Source organism: Callospermophilus lateralis, chromosome X (genome assembly GCF_048772815.1).
Source record: "Callospermophilus lateralis isolate mCalLat2 chromosome X, mCalLat2.hap1, whole genome shotgun sequence".
Taxonomy (NCBI): domain Eukaryota; kingdom Metazoa; phylum Chordata; class Mammalia; order Rodentia; family Sciuridae; genus Callospermophilus; species Callospermophilus lateralis.
Genome location: NC_135325.1, coordinates 49,135,780 through 49,151,507, shown reverse-complemented (window position 1 = coordinate 49,151,507; position 15,728 = coordinate 49,135,780). Strand labels below are relative to the sequence as shown.

Sequence of the window (15,728 nt, the reverse complement as noted above, 5' to 3'; positions counted from 1 at the left end):
TGTTAACACAAAATGGAATACTTTTCATCCATTAAAAATCATGAGATCCTATCATTTTCAAAAGCATGGATGGACATAGAGGGGAGTATAAAACAAATCAGGCACAGAGTTTGGGTCATACATTAAAATCTTTGATTTATTTTGTGTTGATTTTTGTATGCACTATAAGGTGTCTCTTTTCCTTTCTTTTCTTTTCTTTTTTTTTTTTTTTTGCATCTGAATATACAGTATTTGCAACACCATTTATAGAAGAAACCATCATTTCCCTATTGTATATACTTGGTGCTCTTGTGAACAATTGACCATGTACATGTAGGTTTATTTGTGGGCTCTCTATTCTGTTCTCCATGTCTGTTTTCATACTAGTGCCCTACTGTTTTGATTTAGGTAGCTTTGTAATACCATATGAAATCAGGAAATGTGGGACCTTCTATTTGTTCTTTTTTCTCATGATTGCTTTAGCTATTCAAGGTCTTTGTGGTTGCAAACTGCTGGGAGCCACAGCCAATTAATATGATGCATGGCATTTTTGATTAAAAGGTGATGCCAGCTAGCCATTGAGATGATATGATTATGTTAAAAATTACATTCATATGGATACCGGACTCCTGTTGCGGGACTCCTGGAGAGTTCCCATTGGTTGGGAAAGTGCAGTAGGAGGGAATTCTGGGGGAGGCGCTTGCGCTGGGGTTCCGGGAAGGGACCGGCGGAACGCCGCGTGGGTGGATCGGGAAGCTTCCCGGGCACGGACGTGGTATTGGCGGTTTTTTCAAATAAAGTTTGTTCCTGTTTGAGTGGCTCGTGATCTTGTGCCCAGCCAGACTGCGGCAGCAAACAAATTTAAATATTTTTCTATTTCTTTAAAAAAATTGCAATTTTGACAATGAATCATGTTGAATCCATAGAGACTTCTTTTTTTTTTTTTTTTTTTTGATACTGAAGATTGAATGTAGGTTTGCTTTACCATTGAGCTACATCACCAACCCTTTTTGGTTTTTATTTGGAGACAGGGTCTGACTCAGTTGCTGAGGCTACCATTGAACTTGCAATCCTCCTGCCTTAGCTTCACAGATAGCTGGGATATTTAGGCATGTACCACATGCCCAATTCATAAAGACTTCTTTACCATTGAAAACAGAATCAATTTCAGAAAACTCAGAACCAATTCAGAAAACTCATCTTTAAGATTATAGAGCTGGTGTTGTAGCTCAGTAGTAGAGCGCTTTCCTAGCACATGCAAGGCCCTGGGTTTGTTCCTCAGCACCACATAAAACAAACAAATAAATAAATAAAATAAAGGTATTGTGTCCAACTACAACTAAAAAAATAAATATTTTTTAAGGGGGATCCAACATGGCAGTGGGCGGAGAGGCAGCGCTTTCAGTACCCCCTCAGTGATGGGGTCAGAAAGACGCATAGTTATTAGATTCTACCGGCAGAGAATCTCCTAGCAAAATTCCATTGAAGAGAGACCGGCCGGGAGTTACTAGGATTTTTGGAAGTGGCAGTTTGCCCCAGACAAGTGAATCCACACCACGAGACGCAGAGGTCCAGATCCGCCAGCCACTGTCAGCGCGCAGCGCCGCGGCCACCCACCCACTCACCCGCAGCCAACGTGACTGGGTGGCTAGCCTCCGAGATGCAGCTTGGCAGGAAGAGGTCTTTAGCCAAGCCTTCATGAAATAGCGAACCGGGAGCTGAGGCCAACCGGGGACAGACCAGTCCCACCCCTCCCTTCGGACACTCTGGCAAGGAGCCTGGGGCCCGCCATAGCAGAGAGGTGACGTCATCAGAGTTCGGCCAACGGAATTCATTCCAAGCGGAAGCCACTTTAGCAGGTGTGTGACTCCCACCCCATCTAGATACAAGCAGCCAGGAAACCTCAGGGATCTCTCCAGGGGCGTGTCTGTAGGAAAGCAGAGGGGACCCCTGACCCCCAACCCCCCATATCACCAGCGGCGACTCCCAAGGTCTTAGCTGCCAGTTTACCACAGCACTGGGGCTTAAATGGTACGTGCCGTGGGGCTGCAAGTGTAACTAGATCTCTGGGGAACCGCTTCTGGTGAACAGGACCTGGCTGGCTGGCTGACAGGAGGAAGGGGGGGAAGGGACGGAGAAGTGAAATGGCTCTGGACTGACAAGATTGAGAGACTTCCAGGAGCCGCCTTACAGGGAATGCTATCGGCACGTAGAGGGCAGAAGCTCCACTCGGAGGGCACAGCTCCTCCTACTGGAAGAGAAGAAAATGGATCCCTAAGACTTCAATTTTTTTTTCTTCTTCTCTCTCTGTTCCTTTCGCCCCTTTTCCTTCTTTCTTTCTTTCCTGTTTCAAGTTTTATTGTTCTTTTCATTCTCCTCTAATCTATCTATCTCTCTCTCCTTTCTTTTTAAGAGCACCATCCTTCCTCTACCCCCCAACTTTCATCCCAAGCATTACGTCTTCCATTATGTGTAATTGTCTAAATGCAAATAGGTGAATGTTTTGAGGCTATCTATAGGGCTCCTAAATACCTAGCTACTACCAACACCCTGATCCAATCGCCTGTTAGTATCCGCCTTCAGTAGAGCAATCTTCTAAAGTAGCCAAGACATACTAACCCTCATACCATCATAGCACCTAACCTAAACATAAAGTCCTAAGAACAAACAACAAATCACTATATGCATACAGAACCCAGAAGCCTTTTATGAATTGAATGAATCAGCTTTAAAGTACAATAAAGCCCAACATTTCTAGGCATAATCTCCCACCACAAAGGAGAGAAAACAGACATATACAAAACCAAAACAAATTTATAGGAGAAAGCAGTTACACAGCAGTCAAACAGAGCTGGAAAGTAACGTGAACAACATGAAAAAACAAGGGAAAAAAGGATTACAAACAATGCAGGACAACTTAAATCTACAGGAGGACCTAGAAGCATCAGAAACATGGACAGGGAAAGAACTCAAGGCATACCTAACTCAGATGGAACGGAATATTAGAGAAGACATGAGACAGCAAGTCCAAGCAATGAAAATATATTTTGAAAACGAATTAAACAAACAAATTCAAACTGCAAAGAACGAGCTTTACTAGGAAATAGAGATTTTTTTTAAAAAAACCAAACAGTAATCCTAGAAATGCAGGATACCATAAACCAAATTAAAAACTCTAACGAGAATATTACAAATAGACTAGATCAAGTAGAAGTCAGAACGTCAGATAATGAAGACAAAGTTTATCAACTTGAAAAGAATATAGTTAACACAGAAAGGATGCTTAAATCTCATGAGCAATCTATTCAAGAGTTATGGGATATCATTATAAAACCAAACTTGAGAGTCATTGGGATAGAAGAAGGTATAGAGGTTCAAACCAAAGGAATGGACAACCTATTAAATGAAATAATCCTAGAAAACTTCCCAGAGATGAAAGATGGAATGGATTGCCAAATCCTGGAATCCTACAGGACCCCAAACATTCAAAACCGTAAAAGAGCAACTCCAAGACGTATAATTATGAAGATAGCCAACATACAGAACAAGGAGAGAATATTAAAAGCTACGAGAGAAAAGAGGCAGATTACATTCAGGGGTAAACCAATTAGGTTAACGACTGATTTTTCATCACAGACTTTGAAAGCGAGAAGATCCTGGAACAACGTATTTCAAACGCTGAAAAATAATGGATTCCAACCAAGAATACTGTATCCAGCAAAATTAAGCTTCAGATTTGACAATGAAATTAAAATATTTCATGATAAACAAAAGCTAAAAGAATTCGCAGCCAGAAAACCAGCACTGCAAAGCATTTTGAGCAAAATACTACAAGAAGAGGAATTGAAAAATAGAGCCCAAAACTAACAGTGGGAGGTATCTCAGTAAAGGGGGAGAAAAATAACCAAAGAGGAAAAACTAGCCAAACTACAATAAATAAATAAATAAACATGACTGGATGTACAAACCAAATTTCAATTGTAACCTTAAATGTTAATGGCTTAAATTCACCAATCAAGAGACATAGGCTGGTAACCTGGATTAGAGAAACAGATCCAACAATATGCTGCCTTCAGGAGACTCATATGATAGGAAAAGACATACACAGGCTGAAGGTGAGAGGTTGGGAAAAATCATACCACTCACATGGCCATCGGAAGCAAGCAGGAGTGGCCATACTCATATTGAATAAAATCGACTTCAAACCTAGGTGAGTCAAAAGGGATAAAGAAGGACACTATATACTGTTGAAAGGAACCATCCACCAACAAGACATAACAATTATCAATTTGTATGCACCAAACAATGGTGCTGCAACGTTCATAAAACAAACTCTCCTCAAGTTCAAGAGTCAAATAGACCACAACACAATAATTATGGGTGACTTCAACACACCGCTCTCACCATTAGACAGATCCTCTAGACAAAAGCTGAATAAAGAAACTATAGAACTCAATAATGCAATCAATAACCTAGACTTAACCGACATATATAGAATATATCAACCATCATCAAGTGGATACACGTTCTTCTCAGCAGCACATGGATCCTACTCAGAGATAGACCATATGTTATGCCATAGGGCAACTATCAGTAAATATGAAGGTGTGGAGATAATACCATGCACCATATCTGACCATAATGGAATGAAACTGGAAATCAATGATAAAAGAAGGAAGGAAAAATCCTGCATCACCTGGAAAATGAATAATATGTTACTGAATGATCAATGGGTTACAGAAGACATAAAGGAGGAAATAAAAAAATTCTTAGAGATAAACGACAATACAGACACAACATACCGGAATCTATGGGACACAATGAAAGCAGTTTTAAGAGGGAAATTCATTTCCTGGAGTTCATTCCTCAAAAAAAGAAAAAACCAACAAATAAATGAACTCACACTACATCTTAAAACCCTAGAAAAGGAAAAGCGAAACTACACCAAATGTAGTAGAAGACAAGAAATAATTAAAATCAGAGCAGAAATCAATGAAATTGAAACAAAAAAAATTGAAAAAATTGATAAAACTAAAAGTTGGTTCCTCGAAAAAATAAATAAGATCGACAGACCTTTAGCCATGCTAACAAAGAGAAGAAGAGAGAGATCTCAAATTACTAACATTCGGGATGAAAAAGGCAATATCACAACAGACACTACAGAAATACAGAAGATAATTAGAAAGTATTTTGAAACCCTATATTCCAATAAAATAGAAGATAGTGAAGATATCGATAAATTTCTTAAGTCATATGATCTGCCCAGATTGAGTCAGGAAGACACACACAATTTAAACAGACCAATAACAAAGGAAGAAATAGAAGAAGCCATCAAAAGACTACCAAACAAGAAAAGCCCTGGACCAGATGGGTATACAGCAGAGTTTTACAAAACCTTCAAAGAAGAATTAATACCAATATTTTTCAAGCTATTTCAAGAAATAGAAAAAGAAGGAGCTCTTCCAAATTCATTCTATGAGGCCAACATCACCCTGATCCCGAAACCAGACAAAGACACTTCAAAGAAAGAAAACTACAGAACAATATCTCTAATGAACATAGATGCAAAAATTCTCAATAAAAACCTGGCGAATCAAATACAAAAGCATATCAAAAAATTGTGCACCATGATCAAGTAGGATTCATCCCTGGGATGCAAGGCTGGTTCAATATATGGAAATCAATAAATGTTATTCACCACATCAATAGACTTAAAGATAAAAACCATATGATCATCTCGATAGATGCAGAAAAAGCATTCGACAAAGTACAGCACCCCTTTAAGTTCAAAACTCTAGAAAAACTAGGGATAACAGGAACATACCTCAATATTGTAAAAGCTATCTATGCTAAGCCTCAGGCTAGCATCATTCTGAATGGAGAAAAATTGAAGGCATTCCCTCTAAAATCTGGAACAAGACAGGGATGCCCTCTCTCACCACTTCTGTTCAACATAGTTCTCGAAACACTGGCCAGAGCAATTAGACAGATGAAAGAAATTAAAGGCATAAAAATAGGAAAAGAAGAACTTAAACTATCACTATTTGTGGATGATATGATAATATATCTAACAGACCCAAAAGGATCTACAAAGAAACTGCTAGAGTTAATAAATGAATTCAGCAAAGTGGCAGAATATAAAATCAACACGCATAAATCAAAGGCATTCCTGTATTTCAGCAACAAAACTTCTGAAATGGAAATGAGGACAACCACTCCATTCACAATATCCTCAAAAAAAATAAAATATTTGGGAATCAACCTAACAAAAGAGGTGAAATACTTATACAATAAAAACTACAGAACCCTAAAGAGAGAGATAGAAGAAGGTCTTAGAAGATGGAAAAATGTACCCTGTTCATGGATAGGCAGAACTAACATCATCAAAATGGCAATATTACCAAAAGTTCTCTACAGGTTTAATGCGATGCCAATCAAAATCCCAACGGCATTTCTTGTAGAAATAGATAAAGCAATCATGAAATTCAAATGGAAAAACAAAAGACCCAGAATAGCAAAAGCAATTCTAAGCAGGAGGTGTGAATCTGGAGGTATAGCGATACCAGATTTCAAACTCTACTACAGAGCAATAGTAACAAAAACAGCATGGTACTGATACCAAAACAGACAGGTGGACCAATGGTACAGAATAGAGGACACAGAGACCAATCCACAAAATTAAAACTTTCTTATATTTGAATAAGGGGCTAAAAGCATGCAATGAAGGAAGGATAGCATCTTCAACAAATGGTGCTGGGAAAACTGGAAATCCATATGCAACAAAATGAAGCTGAACCCCTTTCTCTCGCCATGCACAAAAGTAAACTCAAAATGGATCAAAGAGCTGGATATCAAATCAGAGACTCTGTGCCTGATAGAAGAAAAAGTTGGCTACGATCTACATACTGTGGGGTCAGGCTCCAAATTCTTTAATAGGACGCCCATAGCCCAAGAGTTAATAACAAGAATAAACAAATGGGACTTACTTAAACTAAAAAGTTTTTTTCTCGGGCTGGGGATGTGGCTCAAGCGGTAGCGCGCTCGCCTGGAATGCGTGTGGCCCGGGTTCGATTCTCAGCACCACATACAAACAAAGATGTTGTGTCCGCCGAAAACTAAAGAATAAATATTTAAAAAAATTCTCTCTCTCTCCCTCTTTCTCACTCTCTCTCACTCTTTCTTTAAAAAAAAAATAAAATAAAAAAATAAAAAGTTTTTTCTCAGCAAGAGAAACAATAAGAGAAGTAAATAGGGAGCCTACATCCTGGGAACAAATCTTTACTCCTCACACTTCAGATAGAGCCCTAATATCCAGAGTATACAAAGAACTCAAAAAATTAGACAATAAGATAACAAATAACCCAATCAACAAATGGGCCAGGGACCTGAACAGACACTTCTCAGAGGAGGACATACAATCAATCAATAAGTACATGAAAAAATGCTCACCATCTCTAGCAGTCAGAGAAATGCAAATCAAAACCACCCTAAGATACCATCTCACTCCAGTAAGATTGGCAGCCATTATGAAGTCAAACAACAATAAGTGCTGGCGAGGATGTGGGGAAAAGGGTACACTTGTACATTGCTGGTGGGACTGCAAATTGGTGCGGCCAATATGGAAAGAAGTATGGAGATTCCTGGGAAAGCTGGGAATGGAACCACCATTTGACCCAGCTATCGCCCTTCTCGGACTATCCCCTGAGGACCTTAAAAGAGTGTACTATAGTGGGGCTGGGGATGTGGCTCAAGTTGTAGCACACTCGCCTGTCACGCATGCGGCCCGGGTTCGATCCTCAGCACCAACTATAAACAAAGATGTTGTGTCCGCCAATAGCTAAATAAATAAATATTTTAAGAAAAAAAAAAAAGAGTGTACTATAGGGATACTGCCACATCAATGATCAAAGCAGCACAATTCACAATAGCTAGACTGTGGAACCAACCTAGATGCCCTTCAATAGATGAATGGATAAAAAAAAATGTGGCATTTATACACAATGGAGTATTACGCAGCACTAAAAAAATGACAAAATCATGGAATTTGCAGGGAAATGGATGGCATTAGAGCATATTATGCTAAGTGAAGCTAGCCAATCCCTAAAAAACAAATGCCAAATGTCATCTTTGATATAAGGAGAGCAACTAAGAACTGAGCAGGGAGGAAGAGCATGAGGAAAAGATTAACATTAAACAGAGACGAGTGGTGGGAGGGAAAGGGAGAGAGAGGGAAATTGCATGGAAATGGAAGGAAACCCTCAATGTTATATGAAATCACATATAAGAGGTTGTGAGGGGAAAGGGGGGAAAAAAACAAGGGAGAGAACTGAACAACAACAGATGAGGTAGAGAGGGAAGATGGGAGGGAAGGGGAGGGGGGATAGTAGGGGATAGGAAAGGCAGCAGAATACAACAGTCACAAATATGGCATTATGTAAAAATGTGAATGTGTAACTGATGTGATTCTGCAATTTGTATTTGGGGTAAAAATGGGAGTTCATAACTCACTTGAATCAAATGTATGAAAGATGATATGTCATGAGCTTTGTAATGTTTTGAACAACCAATAAAAAATATTTTTTAAAAAGATTCTATTAAACCAGGATAACTCTCAGTACAAAAATTTGCATCAGGATTCTACTAGATAAATAAAACCAAAAGAGAGATTATATACCCACACATATATATGCAAACACATATATACATGACCCTTGAATAATATAAATAACATGGGCTGGGGATATAGCTCAGTTGGTAGAGTGCTTGCCTTGAATACAAAAGGCTCTGGGTTCAATCCCCAGTACCAATAAATAAATAAGTAAGATGGGTTTGAAGTATGCATGTTGACATAAATCTACTACAAAAAAAAAAAAGCCAGGTGCACAAAAACATTGGAGAAAAGATAGGTTCTGATGCTGGGAAAACTGGAAAATCCATATGTAACAAAATGAAATTAGACACCTATCTCTCTCTTACCTTGCACAAAACTCAACTCAAAGTGGATCAAGAATCTACACATTAGACCAGAGACCCTGCACCTACTAGAAGAAAAAGTAGGCTCAAATTAACATCATGTCAGTTTAGGAACCAAATTCCTCAACAAGAGCCCTAAAGCCCAAGAAGTAAAATCAAGAATCAATAAATGGGATGGTATCAAACTAAAAAGCTTCTTCACAGCAAAGGAAACAATCAAAAATGTGAAGAAAGAGCCTACAGAATGGGAGAAAATCTTTGCCACCTGCACCTCAGATACAGCATTAATTTCCAGGTTACATAAAGAACTCAAAAAACTTAACACCAATCAATAAATGGGCAAAGGAACTAAACAGACACTTCACAGTAGAAATATGATCAGTCAACAAATATATGCAAAAGAGTTCAACTTCTCTAGCAATTAGAGAAATGCAAATTAAAACTACACTGAGGTTTCATCTCACTCCAGTTGGAATGGCAATTATCAAGAATACAAGTAACAATGCCAGGCATGGTGGCACATGCCTATAATCCCAGGGGCTTGGGAGGCTGAGACAGGAGGATTACGAGTTCAAACCCACCCTCAGCAAAAGCGAGGAGCTAAGCCACTCAGTGAGACCCTGTCTCTAAATAAAATACAAAATATGGCTAGGGAATGTGGCTCAGTGGTTGAGTGTCCTGAGTTCTATACCCAGTACCAAAAAGAAAGAAAAGAAACAAACAAACAAACAAAGAAAATATAAGTAACAGTAAACATTGGCGAGGATGTGGGGGGAAAGATACACTCATGCTTTGTTGAACTGCAAATTGGAAAGTAGTATGGAGATTCCTCAGAAAACTTGGAATGGAACCACTATTTGACCCAGCTATCCCAAAAGATTTAAAATCAGCATACTATGGTGACCCAGCCACATCAATGTTTATAGCAGTTCAATTCACAATATAGCTAAGCTATGGAAACAATCTAGGTGACCCTCAACAGATGAATGGATAAAGAAAATGTGGTACACATACACAATGGAATATTGTTCAGCCTTAATGAAAAATGAAATTATGGCATTTGCCTATAAGTGGATGGATGCTAAGTAAAATAAGCCAATCCCGAAAAACCAAAGGCTGAATGTTCTCTATGATATGCAGATGCTGACCCATAATAGGTGGGAGAGTAAGGGGGGAGGAGTGGAGGCACCAGATTGGACAAGCGGAAGTGGGGGGGACAGAAGGGGGATAGGAATGGGAAATACTAGAATGAATCTGACAGGACTTTCCTATATTCATATATGAATACACAACCAGTATAACTCCATATCATTTACCACCACAAAAATGGGAAGTTATACTCCATGTATGTAAGATATGCCAAACTACATTCCACCATTATCATACTAAGTGAAGTAAGCCAATCCCAAAAAACCAAAGGCAGAAAGTTCTCTCTGATAAGTGGATGCTGATCCATAATGGGGGGAAGGGGGCATGGGAAAAATGGAGGAACGTTGATTAGGCAAAGGGGAGGGAGGAGAGGGAAGGGGGTATGGGGGCCAGAAAGATGGTTGAATGAGATGGACATTATTACCCTAGCTACATGTATGACTGTATGTACGGTGCAATGCTACATCGTGTACAATCAGAGAAATGAAAAGTTGTGCAGCAATTGTGTACAAGGAATGAAAATACATTTTGCTGTCATATATATCTAATTAAAATAAATTAATTAATTAAAAATGCAATCTACTGTCATGTATAACTAAAAAGAACAAATAAAAAAATTAAAAATAAAAAGGCTGGGCACAGTGATACATGCCTATAATCCCAGCAGCTCTGGGGGCTAAGGCAGGAGGATCACAAGTTCAAAACCAGCATCAGCAACTTAGTGAGGCACTAAGCAACTCAGTGAGACCTGTCTCTAAAGAAAATACAAAATAGAGCTGGGGATATTGCTCAGTGGTCAAGTGCCCCTGAGTTCAAACCCTGGTACAAAAAAATACTACAAATAGTTATAATTTATCAAAACATATATCACACAGAGTGTGATGTGTGCCATATGCAATTGAGAGAAATGTAAACAAATATAGTGCTAAATTATAAGCACAAAAAAAGTAGATGTACACATCTATGTTATAGTTTGGATCTGCAATCTCCCCTAAAGGCTCATGTGTTTAAGGCTTTGCTTCTAAACTGGTGCACTATATAAAGTTGGTGGAAACTTTAGGAAATAAGGCCTGGTTGGAGGAAGTAGGTTATTGGGAGGTATGCCCCTATAGGGTATACTGGGATGCTGGCCTCCTCCTCCTCCTTTTCTTATTCTTCATGCTCTTCTTCATTGCCTTCATCTTCTTCCTCATCTTCTCCATCATCTCCTCCTCCTCCTCTCCTTATTTGTCTCTCTCTACTTCCTGAACACAATGAGTTGAGCAGCTTTGCTCTACCATGGGCCCTCCACCATGATATTCTGCCTTACCACAAGCAATGGAGCCAGCAGACCATGAACTGAAACCTCTGAAACTGTTAACCAAAATAAATCTTCCTCCTTTGATTTTCTTGGGTATTTTTATCACAGCAATGGAAAACTACACATCAATGAACTAATACACTGTGTTATTGTGATATTATATCTACTTCCTGTTACTATAAAACTCTGTGTAATGCTAATAATCTCCTCAAGAAAAGCTTTTTCAGTAAATTGTGTATGGTAGTAAGTTGTGATCTGTCATGGTTCTTACTTATTTTTCACCATATAGCATATAGCACCCAAAATATGTGTTAATCAACTGTTTATGTTAATGGTATGTCTTCTGGTCAGCAGTAAGCCATTAGTAACTAAGTTTTTGGAGAGTCAAAAGCTATACATAGGGTTGGGGTGTCATTCAGAGGCAGACCATTTGCCTAGTATGTGCAAAGGCCTGGATTCAAACCCACAACACCACACACCACACACACACACACACACATAGTTGTATACATTTCTGACTGGGTGACAGCACACTTAACTCCCATATAATTCAAGGGTTAATAGCATATACATATGAGTGTGTAGTGTGTGTGTGTGTGTGTGTGTGTGTGTGTGTAGAGACAGAGAGAGACATTTCCCAAGGAATTGACTTGTATGATCGTGATGGCTGGATAGGTATGTAAGAAAATCTGTAGAGCTGGTATGAAAGCTGGAATCCCTCATTCAGAATCTGACACTGAAATCCCAGGGGAAAATGTCCTCTTCCTTAGAGAAACCTTAGTTTTGCTCTTAAAACCTAATCCTGGGCTGGGGATATAGCTCAGTGGTAGAGTGTTTGCCCTGCATGCACAAGGCCCTAGGTTCAATCCCCAGCACCACACACACACACACACACACAAAAAAAAAAAAAAAAAAAAAAAAGGCCTGATTCTTATAGTTAGGTCCAAGGATGTACAAGACCTGTGCACTGATAACTACAAAACAATGCTGTAATAATTTTTTAAAAAACATAAATAAATGGAAATGTACCCTGTATCCATGGATTTAAAGGTAATGTAAAGGTATCAGTAGTGTGCAAAATGATCTATATTTCCCTCTGCATAGTATTGACCTATACTTAGGGAATTTTATTCCCTAATAAAACTCCAAAAGCCATGTTAACCAAAATAAATCTTCCTCCTTTGATTTCTTGGGTATTTTTCTCACAGCAATGGAAAACTACACATCAATGAACTTATGGAAAAGCTAATTTTCAAATTCATAAAATAACCTTTAAAAAGAATAAAGTTGGCAGGGGGAGGGGTGCTCACAGTTCCTTATTTCAAAACTTACTACAAAGCTATAGTTACAAAAAGGAGGAGTGGGGGGCTGGGGATGTGGGTCAAGTGGTAGCGTGCTCGCCTGGCATGCGTGCGGCCCGGGTTCGATCCTCAGCACCACATACAAACAAAGATGTTGTGTCTGCCGAAAACTAAAAACTAAAAAAATAAAAATATTAAAATTCTCTAAAAAAAAAAAAAAAGGAGGAATGGTACTGGCATAAGGACAGCAATAAAAATGTTCTGGAATTAGAGAGTGTTGATGGTTTCACAACATAGTGAATTCACTAAAAGCCATTGAATTGCACACTTTATTTTTAATTTTTTAAATATTTTTTAGTTGTCAATGAACCTTTATTTTATTTATTTGTATGTGGTGCTGAGAATCAAACCCAGTGCCTCACACATGTTAGGCAAGTGCTCTACCACTGAGCCACAACCCCAACCCCAAATTGCACACTTTAAAATGGTGAAATTATAGTTTACCTGCAGTGCTTATTCACTGGGCACAATTTATATTATATTGTCACAGGTGTGTCTCTGAAATGGTTTATTTGGAAGGTTGCAACAGCATGTACCATTGAAAATGAGATAATCTGCAACACTAAGTCACCTGCAGGGTAATTCCTTAAAAAAATAATCATAGGGCTGGGAATATAGTTTATCAGTAGAGTGCTTGCCTAGCATGCACAAGGCCCTGGGTTTAATCCCCAGCACCACCAAAAAAGAAATCATACCTCCAGGAATAAGCAATTCAAATTTGAATAAAGAGATTACAAAACTGAATTCAGATATATTATTTTACATTATTTGAGGGCACTGCAAATAATGCCTTTCTCCAGTCACAGAATGATTCTGGAATATGCAGTTCCAAACTTGCCTGATGAAGGGAAATTAATCTTGGGAATAATTACAATGCAAAATATTGTTTTGAAGCATCTGCAATGGCAATATTAGACCCACCTCATTTAGTGCAAACCTCAATGAACCTGCACAAGCAGTACCAGTTTATTTCAAGTAATGTTGGAGGACCATCCTGTTGCTATTACAGTGGAGGTAAAGAAAAAAAAAGACATTAAACCACTTCCTCTACTGATTTTAAATCCTCAACATAGTGATATTTTAGAGAAAGGAGAAGAACGTGAATAAATACATTTTATGGAGAGATCTTTGTCACCATCACTTGAGGAAAGTGTACTCCAATGAGAGATTATTTTATTTTCAGCATGAAAGTGGAAAACACTTTCATTCACTATTAGCATATAATTCTCAGATCCTAAAAATGTTGAAAGAGGAGAATCAGATAATTTTAGAAAATAAAACACTTACATTATATGTTCAGAAAAGGGATGTATTGAATGAAAATAAGGCAACAGCTAGAAGAAGAGCTACTAAAAGTAAAAATTGAAGTAGAGAATCTAAAAGCAACTTACTTATGGTATAATCTACCTAATTATTGTAGTCTAAAGGGTTTTTTTCAATCTTTCAATTTGATTATTTTAATTTTGTCATAAATTACTTTGGGAACATCCTAAAGCAGAATAAATGCTGAAAAGTGTTGTTAATCTCTATTATAGAAAAACTTTTGACCTGATTTTCTTCTTTCTTTCTTTGTTTTGGTATGATTTTCTAATTATCTGATTTTCTTTTTAGATATTAAAAGTTACTGACTGATTGTTTGGTAATTGTTATGGTTTAGATATGAGGTATCCCCCCAAATCACACATATGAGACAATACAAGAAAGTTTAGAGGTGAAATGATTGGGTTATAAGAGTCTTGGGGCTGGGGTTATACCTCAGTTGGTAGAGTGCTTGCCTTGCATGCACAAGGCCATGGGTTCAATCCCCAGCAGGAGAGAGAGAGAAAGAGAGAGAGAGAGAGAGAGAGAGAGAGAGAGAGAGAGAGAGAGAGAGAAAGAGAGACTGACTTCCAATCAGTGCATTAATCCCCTGATAGGGATTAACTAAGTGGTAACTGTAGTTAGGTAGGGAGAGACTGGAGGAGGTGGGTTTTTTGGGGGGTTGTATCTTTAGGGCATATAATTTTTTCCTTGTTGAGTAGAGCTCTCTCTCTCTCTCCCCCCCCTACTCCCCACTTCCTGTTGCCATGTACTGAGCTACTTTCCTCCACCACACATTTCCACTGAAAGGAAAGTGACCACAACACTAGGAGCCACCAAGAAATCTTTACTGCAGCAGTGCAAAAGAGGAGAGAGAGAGAGAGAGAGAGAGAGAGAGAGAGAGAGAGAAGAAAGAGAGAGCAAAAGCAAGAGAGGGAGACAGAGAGAGCAAGAGCAAGAGAGAGGGGCCCGGCAGGAGGGAGTTTTTATAGACCAAATCTAATGGGGTCTCTGGGTCTGCAAGCTGCCTTGTTGGCACAAGTGGGTTAAGTGTTCAGCCTTGTGTGTGGTGGGGGTGAGTGCTCAGCTTTGAATGGGGTTGAGTGTTCAGACTTGACAAACAGGTAATAAAGACAGAGGTGGGGGGTTGAGTGCCTGGGTTATTCTGCAGCTAACATTCCTTCAGCCTGCCCTACAGACAACTTAGTTCAGCCTGTCCTGCACCTAACACCTCCATGAGTTCTACTTTAACTTTGGTCCAAAACAATGGAGTCTAGTGAGGATGGCCTTAGGCCTGAGCCTAAGCAACTCCTTTTTAAAACTCCAGTTTGAAAACTGCAGTCTCACCAGGCACACCTACCGAGTCCTCCAGTATGGCTCTCAGGCACAAACAAGTCACTTCTCCCCACCCTGATAAACTCAGAGTGAAGCCTTTGGCATGGTGTCCTCACCCCTTAAGCGGGAAAGGTGAAAAGATAAGGGTGAGACCACCAGACCAGATGTTAACCCCAGGGTAAATGACATAACTGAGAGATCCAGTGGCAGCTGATAAGGATTGAAAGGGGGAACAAAAACCCCAAAATCTGGTATAAATATTGGAGAAAATGAACAGACATTCAGCCAACAATGATGCACACAAGCTGGAGACCCTGATGAGAACTTGGACT

At 39.0% G+C, this 15,728-nt stretch overlaps 1 pseudogene; it reads left to right on the top strand.

Moving 5' to 3' along the window:
- The first annotated feature begins 304 nt into the window (after positions 1-304).
- On the top strand, positions 305-14,234 carry LOC143638529 (fibrinogen silencer-binding protein pseudogene; annotated as a pseudogene).
- Positions 14,235-15,728: the final 1,494 nt, after the last annotated feature.